At 33.3% G+C, this 13,955-nt stretch overlaps 1 long non-coding RNA gene across 1 annotated transcript; it reads right to left on the bottom strand.

The window, feature by feature from the left end:
* Positions 1-5,335: 5,335 nt before the first annotated feature.
* LOC138127789 (uncharacterized) lies at positions 5,336-6,381 on the bottom strand. The gene is made up of 5 exons (XR_011158415.1): positions 6,252-6,381; positions 6,146-6,197; positions 5,915-6,096; positions 5,689-5,857; positions 5,336-5,511 (listed from the first exon to the last, which is right to left on the bottom strand). It is a non-coding gene; the product is annotated as an uncharacterized lncRNA (long non-coding RNA).
* Positions 6,382-13,955: the final 7,574 nt, after the last annotated feature.

The following is a 13,955-nucleotide window of genomic DNA, read 5'->3' on the forward strand; positions in this document are numbered from 1 at the left end:
AAAATATTACAAAAATCGCTCTCAGCACTTGTACGCTATTTTTTTGAAATCAAGTGTACATAATTTGTTGTTGAACTCTGAAAAAGAACACTAAATTACTGACTCTAAACAATATCTAATAAACCTCAACATCAGGAAACAAACAGAATTAAAAATGGAACAAACAGACTTAAACAGGAACACTGAATTACTGACTCTATACAATAATAAAATCAGCACCAAGAATTAAACAGAATTAAAATGAAACAAACAGAATTAAAATGAAACAAATTAACATTATTTTGAAACGCTGTACGTAAGTGCCATGTCATGCAACCAAATTCCGTTGATCTGCTACTTCTAACAATTGTTCTACATTAGTTTGATTCCCCAAAACTGTTCTAATTAATAATTAATGCGTAATTTTCATCAATAAAATTTACGACTGACCAGCATTTCCGTCGAAAATGAACGGTATTTAAAACATTTCGTTGAAATTATTTTAAAATTAAAATTCTTAATTTATCGAACCTATTCGGACGGTTACAATACCCTTGACCGTTATGTTCGGAAATCTCCAACCATTGAATGATCGAACTCTACTTACTGCGACGTACAATTGACCATGTGTAAAAACTGGCTGCCTCAATAAAATTCTAATTTTTTCGAATGTTTGTTAAATTTATACGTGGAATCAAAATTCTCTTAATGCGTGCGGTTCCAGTTAAAACTTCGCAATCAATAGCATTACGATGCATAAACTTGATGCGCTTTCTTATTCCATTGACTAATGCTTGCTGACAAGTTTCTAGCTGAAAATGAAGCAAATCGACCAAGTTACTCCTTTCTGCCATTTAGTTATGGTTCTAAAAATTGGATAGCATTGTTTTGTTGTGTTAGGTGTATAAGTCGGCCTTTGTAACAGTGAGTCATTTTTACGAGTGCATAATTACCAACACGTGAATTTCCTTTAAAGGCTTTTATCGCAAAACAAACATTGAAATGGTATTGACACTTACCACAACACATTTTGAATTGTCCTTTGAGATTTATATTTTTTTATTGATTAACAAAGATAACATTACAACAAACAAACCTTGTTTTTGTACCAGTATGAAAAAAATAAATAAAACGAGTAAGTTTCGTAGAAGTACTAAAAAAGTTCTTGTTAAAGTTGTTTTTGAAAGACGAGACGGAAACTTCCAAATTTATAAGACGTCGAGGAGCAATTGAGTGGCCACCGCGTTCTCAGACTTGACTCCCTTAGATTTTTTTTCTGTGCGGTTATTTAAAATTAAAGGTTTATTTTAATAGACCAAATAATTTAGACGAACTACGGCAAAGAATTCGCGCTGAAGTCGAGCACATTACACCTGAAGTCCTTGAGCAAAGTGTACAACGTGTATAGTCCTGTATAGTTATTTAGTCTTCAATCCTGGTCGGACATGAATCACTACAACATCTGTATCCTCCGTCGAAGACACAGGTGCTCCCTATGATGGGCCAAGCGGAGGGAACTTTGATCCTTGATCCATAGTAGTAAAGCCATCGTCTATTCCAGTTGTATGTCAAGAAGAAAATTAACACCAGAGTGAATAAAATCACACGCAAGTGTATTGTATGGTGTGGCTTTCTCCTTGTTCTGGACTAGTCATGGCTTCAGAGAACAACTGTCGACAAATTTCGACCGCGTACACCTTGTAAACTTTATCAGTGACCTTAGGACAAGCGGTTGTTCACAGTGCTGGCTCATTTTAAAATTAGCAATAAAAATTTTCTTTTAAACTTTGCATTTTTACCTCAGTCGTTTTAAACAACAACAAGTTTATCGTTTCATTATTTACATTAATAATAGTAGTAATAGTAACCAACAGTAATTAGGGTTGCTGCTAATTTAGTAATTTATCGCTCTATCAAAATGAAACTCTATCACAACCTACTTCTACTCAACTCCCCAACTTCTTGTCATTAAAATCTTGCAGATCGAATTAGCTAAATTTGGAAATTTGAATCTCGTCTTCCAATAACAACTTTAACAAGAACTTTTCTTTCAAACTCTTTTTAAAAGTGTCTTGACGTCTTCCAAAACTACTCGTTCTAACATCTGGAGAGAAATCTCAGACTCTTTGAGATTTGATGTACTCTATTCTTTTGTTTCTATAGCATAAATAAATGTTTATGGTTATTATTTGCCTAGTTTCAAAATATTATACAGGCTGTCTATCAAAGAATGTGGGATTGTAGATGGCTCTGGAATTTTAATTTGCCAACCCATTTGAATTTATGAAATACTAATCACAAACTTTTAAATATTCAGAAGTTGTCAACACAAAGTCATCTTAACCTCATTTCCGCTTTCGAAGTGTTGCTTGATTGTTCCTTGCGTACCTGGTCTGTTTATTCTAAAAAGAAAAAGCTTCTTCCAAAGCTAGATAACTTTTGCACCTTTTAAGCGAAAATTACCAATTTTTCAAATTTGGGGTATTTTGCCGTGGTTGGTAACAAATGTCATTGTTTGGAATGGCGCCATTCGACGACACGAATAAAAGCACAATAGTTCGCCGTAAAAGCAATTTTAACCAAAATGTTGTGGACAGCAATTTACCAGGGATTAGTCTAACTGGCCAAGACACGTTTAATGTTTGCAACAATTATATATTCCACGGAAACAACAACTTAAGTTAAGATTCGTATTGTTTTGACGTTTATTTTGACATTTTATTTTCGTCATGCCAACCTTGAAAAAATAAATTGCACTACCTAGTCTGTTTCGATTTAAAGCAGAAAAAATATTTTTGAAAATAAAAAAGTGAGAGTGAGAAGATATAGTTCAGAGCAAAATGGAGAATAGTTTAATTTTCATTGTTACTTTTTTAACTGAGACACTGATGTTATTTACTTTTTTCTTAAGTGCTCAATAAATACGTAATTTGTTGAGTGTTGAGACCCATCAGTAATGTATTTCATTATTTCATTTTTATTTGATATTCTTTGTAAATCACCTTTTTCTCAAGCTAGGAAACCGGTAAAACTAAGTTGTTCTGAGGGTTGCATATCGTAGATCAGACAACATTATTCGATTTCTGGTGAAAGAACGAAAGAACATTTGCATTTATTGTTTATGCAATCTACCAGGCAGTGATTCACCAACAATAAATGATAAATTATACAGGGCGAGCAACAATAACTGTTCCAGTTGGCAATAACAAATTTTACATGAAATTTTCAAGACTGCGAATTGTATCCATTTCGTTTTGTTTTTTTGACATTATTGACAGCGGGCATACATTTCAAATTTAAACGTCTTGTTTTGTGTAATCTTTTATTAATAAAATGGTTTTCTCGTTAGAACATGATATAAAAGTCACCACAAGTCACCAGAATTTTTTGCCAACTCAATCAGTAATTGTTGCGCACACGGTATTTTATTTAACTTTGAACTGTACATTTTTCGTCTTGACTGATTAGTTAAAAGTCACATATTTTGCACCTAAAGTTTTTGTTGCTTTGTTATTCAAATCAATATTAAAAGTGTAAAAATTTAAACACTCAATATGACAACTAGAACAAAGTACAAGAGGAACTTTACTTGCAAATTGCTACCAACAACAGAAATGTCACTGTGAATCTGTCAAAAGTGGAAGAGTCTTTTTCTGCTTCACCCAGTTGCCGACCTCAACTTCGTCTCGGTCATCAATCTCTGGGGTTAGCACAAAATTACCTTCTACTCTGAATGATGGATATTATTTTAACTTCAAGCGGATCACAAAAAAAAATCGGACAAGAACTCATTTATTTTCTTTTGCTGCAGTTACAGTAAAATGACAATTTTTATTTTTAGAGTTTTCAAATTTTAAGTTCTCTTGTAATATTATTAGTACTTGAAGAATCAATGATATTAGTAAAGTCTACTAAAGTTTAAGTTTACTTTTTAACGTTGAACGGCCATCTTGCTAGTTGTGATTTTGACACCTGTCATTCGTACACATGGGCGACTCGTGTTATACCACGGTGGCACCGGTTGGGTAATAATTTCGTTATTTCGCTTTTTTATAGGCTTTTTTTTACAATTATTAAATATTTCGTGAAATAATTAATAAATAAATGGTGAGAAATGATTCAAATTATTTTTTCAACAACCGTCAAAAAAACGTGACATTTATGCATCGTTATCAATTCGCAAAGTAAGTCATTTTTGATATAGTTTGTCTCAATTCTAAATTTCCACCACCTGTTGAATTATGTTGGCAAAATAAAAATATTTCTAAATTGGGGATTCTTATAACCAAAGTTGGCAATATAATTATTTTATAAACATGATTCAAAAACATTAAAATTAGTTCATAAGTTTATTTTGCTTTCAGAATTTGATTTTCTACCTACTTACTTGCTGCATTTTAGAAAAGGTTTTCCTTCTTTTCATTTATTCTAAAATTTTGAGTTGTAAAAATGGAAATTGACAGATAACCTAACAAATACAATCTGACGCATTTTTCTCCAAACAGTGTTGCCGGTTGTATTTCCAACGTAGAATACAGTGTTGGTGGAAATTTAGAATTGAGACAGACTTTAGTGAAAAACTTTTTGACAAATATTTTAGCATCCAAGGAAAATTTAACAAAAATTAAAAAATTCAAAAATTTAAAAATGCGGTCGTAGAAAAAATAGTGTTTGCATTTCGTGCGTAAGATAATTGTTTTGTTGGCGCATTCGAATGAGTTTGAATTCATTCTCATGCCCCAACAAAAAACAATAATTTTGCGCACTTAATATAAAAATAACTATTACATTTGACTCAGTCAAGCCGCCTGTGGACATTTCACTTCCTTGAATTTGAAGTGTTTCAAGTCCGGTTACAAAAAGAAACCACTTCAACCCTTTCCGTAGAGGTTATAGAGATACACAAAGGCCCCCGGGAAGATAAAATAATTTAATTTGTGCACAAGATAAAAACAACAGAGATGAGTGTAACAAATTTAAATACAAACAAAACATAACTGTGCCGACGTATTAAGCAGATCTTTTCGGTTTCTCTCTTTACATTTCAAATTGGAAAACCAATTACATAAAAAAATGTTAAAAACATTTCTTTTCTCTTGTTTTCAACTTCACTCTGCAACCTCCTTTGGGATATGCCACGATGTTCACCCGGAAGTCTAATTCTTCAATCGATTTATGTTTACTAGACTGGACTTCGTAATGTTTAAAGAATACCGCCAATGTGGTTTTCATCGACAACATAGCGTACTTGAAACCTAAAACGAAAGCTGTTCAGATTTCCGAGGGACAATCTAATCTGTATTAATTTTGAATCGAGAAAAACCGTTTCTTTCCTTTTCATTAATTACGTACCAATGCAATTTTTGGAGCCGCTACCAAAAGGAAGATAAGAAAACGCAGGTCTACTTGCTTCGCTTTCTGCAAGAAACCTGTCGGGATCGAAGACTAGAGGATCTTTCCAAAGATCTGGTCTTCTGTGAAGGGACATCACTGAAATATACACTTCACTTTCTTTGGGGAGGACGTGCGAATCTGGACACAGAATTCAGAAGGAACAATAAAAATACTTTACAACTGTTGAAAATGAGGAAATGGAAACTAGAACACTTTCTGAGAGTTAATTTTGCTAAACAAAAAAAAAACTCAAAAACGTTTCCAGAAAGCAAAATTTCGCAGGAAACACTCATTTACAAAATCAAAAGTTTCTACCTAATTTTGTGTCCTTGTCGACAGCTCTTCTGATGAACGGGACAGCAGGAAATAATCTCATGGTTTCTTTGATAACACGTTCCAAATAATACATCCCGTTGACATCATCTACAGTGACATTTCTCTCGCTACTACCAAATATCGAGTCAACTTCCTCTTGGATACTTTTCTGTGAGGAAAGAAAAACAATAACAAATCTTTTATAATGTTGCTAAAAAACACCGACCTGAATAGTCGGATATAATCCCATCATACTTAAAAGTAAACCAACAGTAAGAGCAATCGTTTCAGTTGCAGCACATAGAATTGTGTGCATCTCATCCACGACATCCGTTTCAGATAATTTTTCCGATTCAGATTCTAGATTGAGCAAATTATTCAGAAACAATTTCTTTTTGCCACCGGAACCTAGAAAAAATTGTTTAGATTTCTCCCCCACAAGAAACAGAGTCCATACCACTGCAAGGGTTTTTGCAGAAAGCAGAGTCCATTTTCTTCATTTGAATTATCTAAAAATGCGGATTTATAAATAGTGAACATGATAAAGAGATCTTTGTATTTACTTGTCTAAGAAAATTGAAGTTTTCTCGATTGATGGTGGTAAGTTCTTTGCGCAAAGAGCTGTATTTCCAGATAAAATTTGGATGAAGCCATATTTTACTGGCACGAATCAGGAGGATTTCGGCCATTCTGAAACAATGTTCTGTCAATCAGGAACCACTCATGAATCTATTACCTGTTGATGTCTGCAATGTATCAATCTTGGCCGGTGATTAAATTGAAGTCTACATCGAACAGTGTCTCTACATAAAATTCTTCAATAAAATGTGAAACAAAATATCACCAACTCACCGCAAGCAGTGTCCAAAGAGTATCTGATCAATGTCTTCAGCACGTCAATATAGTTTCCGTCACGTTTCTCTTCAAAATGTTGCATCAAGTGTCTGGCACGTTTGTCGAAAATATCGACGTATTCATTTAAAATATTTGTGTTGAAACTTTTATTAATAATTCTCCTGCGTCTCCTCCATATGTCAGCTTTGTAAAAGACAACAATTTTCGAAATTGGTGTCACAAACGATTGAATACTGACCTGGTGACGTGAATAGACCCGTTTGGAACAATTCTTCCATATGTTCGGTTCCTAATCGATTAAAACAAGTTTTCAGAATGACTTCTGCATGGGTTGGTTGTGTTGTCAGGATGACCAGCTTGATGCCCATCCAGAGTTTGAAAATTGGCGGTTGGGAATCGATCAGGTTCGTCAAAATTTTGTAAGAATCTGGATGAAGTGAGATTGCTTGGTGTTTGTTAGTGAGAAGAAGAACTTCAACCTTTGTATCCTCCCATGAAGAGATAGGTGCTCCCTATGATGGGCCAAGCGAAAGGACCATTGATTTTTGATCCATAATTAATAGTTAAGCCAGCGCCTATTCCAGTTATATGTCAAGAAGAAAATTAACAGCAGAGTGAATAAAATCAAACGCAAGGGTATGGTGTGGTTTTCTTTGTGTTCTGGACTAGTCATTGCTTCAGAATACCTAGAGAACGACTGTCGAAAAGTTTTGATTGCATATTCCTTGAAAGTGTTATCAGGTGGCCTTAGAACAAGCGATAGTTCACATCGATGGCTCATTTTACAATAACAATGGGTCTTCACTACTCATTAAAACTTGACCAATGAAAATGCTCTGTTTTAAAGTGAAAACTTCTTTAGGCGCGCTACATATATTTTATTCCCGGGCAGTGAATTAGTTTCATGCGACACGGTAAAATCGTTCGCAGCACAAGCTAAAATCGTTCACAGCACAAGCGAAAATTGTTCGCAGATCAGCGACACGGCAAGCTAAAATCAAGGGAGTCGAGTTTTTTATTTTTTCATTGTACGTTGCGTTGTGACCTGACTGACCTCAGTGCAGAGCTGCAGGAGTAACTGTATATATATACAGGATATTTGACGACTGATAATGAGCCTGACGTAATTTAAAATGCAACCCACATTATATTTCCGAAAAAAGCTGGCTACTGAAATTCTTTGAAAACGTATTGTGGGTTGAATTTATTATTCCGTCAGGTTCATTATCACTCGTGAAATACCCTGTATAGTTTTATATAATATAAACGATAAAGACACGACAAATATTGTAAGTTTACAGATGAATGTAGGATTTAATACGTAATTCTCAATTATATGGCTTCAACAATTCATCTATTGGAAAAATTTGTGTAGCAAAATGTGAAGAGGAAAATGGACAAATTAATCATAGTACAGCATATTGGTATTGCTATGAAAACTTGCGCTGTGTTTTATATCATCGTCAAGAAAATAAAACTTAAACATCCAAACCTAACCTTACAAATTTTGCTAGAGTGTACCTCTAAAAACGGGCTCTATACGCAGTTTCTCTTGAAAAATACAGATTTTTGATGTTTATTTAAAAAGATCATTGGATTTAAATAATATTAATTATTTATGCCTTGCTCCTTATTCCTCCAAGTCATCCATAATGATATATTTTTTATAGAATAGGTACATATTATTATTACATAAAATCAATAACGAGCATCATAGAAGTTTTCACTTCTGTCGTGCGGTCTTAAGCAGACACTCTTTTTTTTAAATTGGACCAATCATGCGATAATTTTTCACGGCAAAAAATTATCGATAATTTTTTGACAATTTTTTACATGACAGTTAAATCAGAGATTTTGGATTTTGTTCTATTACGTCAGCTGCGAGCGTGTACAAATACCTCATTATGCATTAAATTTCGAGTTATTTGAAAAATACGAAAGATAGGAAAAATGAGACGTAGCTTGGTTAAGTCATATTTAAAAAACGAGAACGCGTTTTTTGACATTTCCTTGGGTTTTTTTTATTGTTATACTGGCCAGGTTTCGCCAAGGCTACACAGTTACGAGTAATTTGCCTATCTTTTTTAAATTATATAAAATATAAATTTAAAATTAATGCAAAAAATGTAAAATGAAATAAAGAATACGTGCTTCGTATTTTTTTATCTATTTTTTATTGAAGCAAAAACCGGGCGGTTAAAAAAATAAATGTTGTCCATTAAACTTAAAATAGTTTGAAAATGAATTTAATGATTCAAAACTTCTGTGGACGATGTTTTTTTGAAAAAACTCTTTCATTCTTTGCTAAATACTGAAATGTTTCGACTTCCTTGACTTCTCCTCGATGAAATTTTCCTCCCTCATTTGGTGTATTGTTGGTTGCCGCATTCCCTCGGATGAAATTTTTGCCGAAAAAATATAAAACAAAATAATGAGAAAAGAAACATTCATGGATCTTACGTTGTGTTTTATTCTTCATTTTGTTTAATTAGGTTCTAACGAGAGGCCGTACTTTCGGAAGGTTTTTCAGAAAATAGAATTAAAAGGATTGAGCAAACTTCACTTAAATTTAATTTAACAAATAATCGAGTGTGGTGGCGTTTGGTCCCAACAAATGATAGAAATAAATAAATGAATTTAATTACAGAAGTCGGTGGACATTTGACTCAGATAGAGTTGATTCGGGGCTCGTGAATTGAGATTTGACTCATGAATAAATGACTAAGCTGGGCTGGGTTCTGCCGCGAACAGCATTGTACGACTTTGAGATGCAAACTATGTGATCCGATTTAGATTTGACTTGTTTCCCCAATTAAATTGAACCCGACGCGATGCCCTGGAACCTCTCAGTCTAGCCTGATCTAATAAAGAGTAAAATAAAAGGGGTAAAGGTTCTAACAGACTTACAAGGGTACCTCTCTTCACGTGTCAGCTGTACCTAAAGGGTCACTATCCACCTAAATTTGGCGATGGCTCTTTGTGCTCTACGCCGGACCAACAGTTAATTGAGAACGATGGACACTGGCGGTAGCTTCCCCCGACCGAGAGAAAGTCCCAAAGCGACGAATAATGAATAATTAAGATAATAATAATAATAATAATAATAATAAATATTAAATTTATAATTTATAATAATAATAATAATTTATTATTCAACAGTAGGTACACACTACTAATTACAGGATAACATGATTTAACCAAAATATAATTAAGGATGAACTGGAGTAACATTGAAAAATGGCGAAATTTGCTTAAAATTGGTACAATAGTCCTTTCATCCATTCTAAAGTACTGTGCCAAATTTAAAAAAAATTGTTCAAGGAATTTTAAAGTTATTACCTTTTAAAATTTCGGGATATTTTACACGTGTTCTTATGAGAAATGGAGCAATGGTCGCATAAAAATTGATAAAAAACATATTTCAAAAAGGCCAATTTTTCTTAAATTTTTCACACATAAAGTATCGATATCGTAGAATTTTCGAATGAATTTACAAAAAAAGTTGGTCGAGGATTTTCCTTGTAATCGCTAATTACATGTGGAAAAACACGGTTTTTGAGGTTATGTATCTGTTTTAATTTTAATAAAAGTGAACAAAATGCATATAATTGACGTCGGTATGCAACATTACACTCATATCGCACGTTTTACTGCATTTACGTTAAGAACTTTAACAGAAATCAATGAAAATTGAAATTCAGTGTGCTTTTGTTTACTTTCACGTACAGTCTTAGTCAAAAGATTGTAAAATCACATGTAAGTAATTATCTAAATATCAAGAAAATAAACACAAAATTTACTTGCAACTTATTACAATATTCGTTTCCAAAAATTAAAAACTATTTTTTCAAATATTGATTTCTCGTAATAAACGTTTCATAGCATTATAAGAATTCCGCACCTTTTTGCTGAGATTGTTACTCCAGTTCATCCTTAACTCAGTCGAATACAATAATACATAACAAATTAACAAAAAAAGAAATAAGAGAGAAAAAAACAAAAATCTAATACTAAAGAAGGAATCACTCATTCACGCCCAAAACTGACCAAATTTTCTGATACCTTATCTTTTATTTGTTTTAATGGGGAACAAAAAAATGTCAACATTACAGCAATAAAAATTCACTTTGCGGCACATTTCAACTAGGGGTCCATTAGCACAGTGACGAGTATTGATGTCGGTAAATGCGAGAAAATCACATAATTCGCGATAAAGAATTTAAGCCATTATTTTAAAACGATAAAGAACTAAAACCGTTTGAATAATTAGATCGCGACTACAATTAAAGTACAAGAATTAGAAAAATAATTTACCTTGTAAATGTAAAGCATGTGGTCTCCAAAATGGCTGCTGGAGGTACCCAACGTACCTCCGGCCACTTTGGAGATCAAACCCTGAGTGAATAAAAAAAGCCTCGTTTCTCGTTCCGCATTCGGTTTTATTATTTCTGGCGCACCCCACTTTCGCAACCCTTATTTGACCAAAATGACCAATCAGCTCGGTTCTACTTTACGCCGATCGCGACACCTTTTCGATATCTCTAGAACTTTTGAAATTACAGTTTCCGTTTACCACCATTATTTTAAATGTTTAAATTTAGCCTTTTGTTAGGACCAGACCGAATGTACATAATTTGTTGTTGAATTAGAACTCTGAAAAAGAACACTAAATTACTGACTCGCTACACAATAATAAAATCAGCACCAAGAATTAAACAGAATTAAAATGAAACAAATTTACATTATTTTGAAACGCTGTTACGCAAGTGCCATGTCATGCAACTAAATTCCGTTGATCTGCTACTAAAAATTGTTCTAAAGTTTGTCTAAACATAAGTGAATTTTACGGTTTTAACAACTAAAGTACTTTATGACGGATGTTGTAAAAGTGGCTATAACCAAATCTGCAGCTTTTCGTTTAACAAAGACGGGCACGCATTGCAAAATTTACGACAGGGTAGCTAAATATTCTGTTATGATGGATTTGTCGTGAACAACCCTAAAATCCCTCATAAAGTACTTTAGATGTTAAAACCATAAAATTCACTTATGTTTAGACAAACTTTACATTGGTTTGATTCCCCAAAAGTGTTCTTATTAATAATTAATTCGTAATTTTCATTCTCTCTCTCTCACCGGCTTTACCGTTACCCGGTTTTCTGTGTTTTCTACCCACGCCCTTTCTACTTTGCTTTGTTACTTTTCTAACTAAAAGTGCAAACGATTGTAGTTATTTTCTATAATAGAGCGCTCTGTTTCTAATTTGCAATTCTCGCCCTTTAATTACAAATATGCCACAAATTTGACAATGCTAAAAAAGTAAATTAACCTAATGAACATTGATTTGGTGGTTCTCTCAATTTGAAACCTGCTAACATCAAATTCGTTAATTTAATTATCCCCTGATTTTAACTGGGCACCCCAAATTTTCGAACGAGTAAATTTTGCAATGTTTCTTTTCCCATGAAAACTGTTATCTTTGTGTTGTGTTCGGACCGGGCGCTTAAGTACCTGTATTTTCAAAGAAAGTTTGGCAGATTTCACTTGAGGAATGTGGTACCACTCTTGCCGACAAAGATCAATAAAATTTACAACTAACCAGCATTTCCGTCGCAAATGAACGCGATTTAAAATATTTCGTTGAAATTATTTTAAAATTAAAATTCTTAATTTATCGAACCTATTCGGACCGTTACAGTAGTAAAACCATCGCCTATTCCAGTTGTATATCAAGAAGAAAATTAACACCAGAGTGAATAAAGTCGCACGCAAGTGTATTGTATGGTGTGGCTTTCTCCTTGTTCTGGACTAGACATGGCTTCAGAGAACAACTGTCGACAAATTTCGACCGCATACATACTCCTTGTAAGCTTTATCAGTGACCTTAGGACTATTTGTTCACATTGATAGCTCATTTTAAAAATACCAATAAAAAATTTCTTTTAAACTTTGCATTTTTACCTCAGACGTTTTAAACAACAACAAGTTTATCGCTTCATTATTTACATACTCGTAATAGTAACTAACAGTAATTTAGTAATTTATCGCTCTATAAAAATGAAACTCTATCACAAACTACATCTTCGCCAGCTTCTACTCAACTCCCAAACTTCTTGTCATTAATATCTTGCAGATCGAATTAGCTAAATTTGGAAATTTGAATCTCGTCTTTCAATAACAACTTTAACAAGAAATTTTCATTCAAATTCTTCTTAAAAGTATCTTGACGTCTTCCAAAGCTACTTGTTCTAACATCTGGAGAGAAATCTCAGACTCTTCGAGATTTGATGTACTGTATTATTTTGTTTTTATAACATAAATAAATGTTTGTTCTTATTATTTGCCTAGTTTCAAAAAATTATACAGACTGTCTATGAAACAATGTGGGATCGGAGATGGCTCTGGAATTTGAATTTGACAACCCATTTGAATTTATGAAATTCTAATCGCAAACTGTCAAATATTCACAAGCTGTTAACACAAAGTTAACTTAACCTCATTTCCGCTTTCGAAGTGTTGCTTTGTTGTTTCTTGCGTTCCTGGTCTGTTTATTCTAGAAAGAAAAGCTTCTTCCAAAGCTAGATACCTTTTACACTTTTTAAACCAGTTTTAAGCGAAAATTAACAATTTTTCAAATTTGGGGAATTTTGTCGTGGTTGGCAACAAATGTCATTGTTTGGAAGATTCTAATGGCGTCATTCGACGACACGAATAAAAGCACAATAGTTCGCGGTAAAAGCAATTTTAGCCAAAATGTTGTGGACAGCAATTTACCGGGGATTAGTTTAACTGGCCAAGACACGTTTAATGTTTGCAACAATTGTATATTCCACGGAAACCACAACTTAAGTTAAAATTCGTATTGTTTTGACGTTTATTTTGACATTTCATTTTTGTCATGCCAAATATTTTTGAAAATAAGAAACTGAGAGTGGAAAAATATAGTTCAGAGCAAAATGGAGGACAGTTCGAGCCAATTCTTTAATTTTTATTGTTACTTTTTTAACTGAAACACTGATGTTATTTACTTTCTTCTTAAGTGCTCAATAAATACGTAATTTGTTGAGTGTTAAGACTTATCAGTAATGTATTTCATTATTTCATTTTTATTTCATATTCTTTGTAAATCATCTTTTTGCCAAGCCAGGAAACCAGTCAAACCAATTTGTTCTGAGGGTTGCATATCGTAGATCAGACTAACATTATTCAATTTCTGGTGAAAGAGTCGGCAAACTTTCAACGCCAACAGGATCCCACATTCCTATATCCCTTTGTATTTTACTACGTATAAAACTTTAGATCATCATTTAGTGTTGACAATACAGAAAACATTGACTGACAAAACTGTTTGTGTCATTCATTGCCAATAATATTAATGAAACTTGGTTGGTGACATTGCTTTTGCCAACAGG

This window comes from Tenebrio molitor, chromosome 4 (assembly GCF_963966145.1).
Source record: "Tenebrio molitor chromosome 4, icTenMoli1.1, whole genome shotgun sequence".
Lineage (NCBI taxonomy): Eukaryota > Metazoa > Arthropoda > Insecta > Coleoptera > Tenebrionidae > Tenebrio > Tenebrio molitor.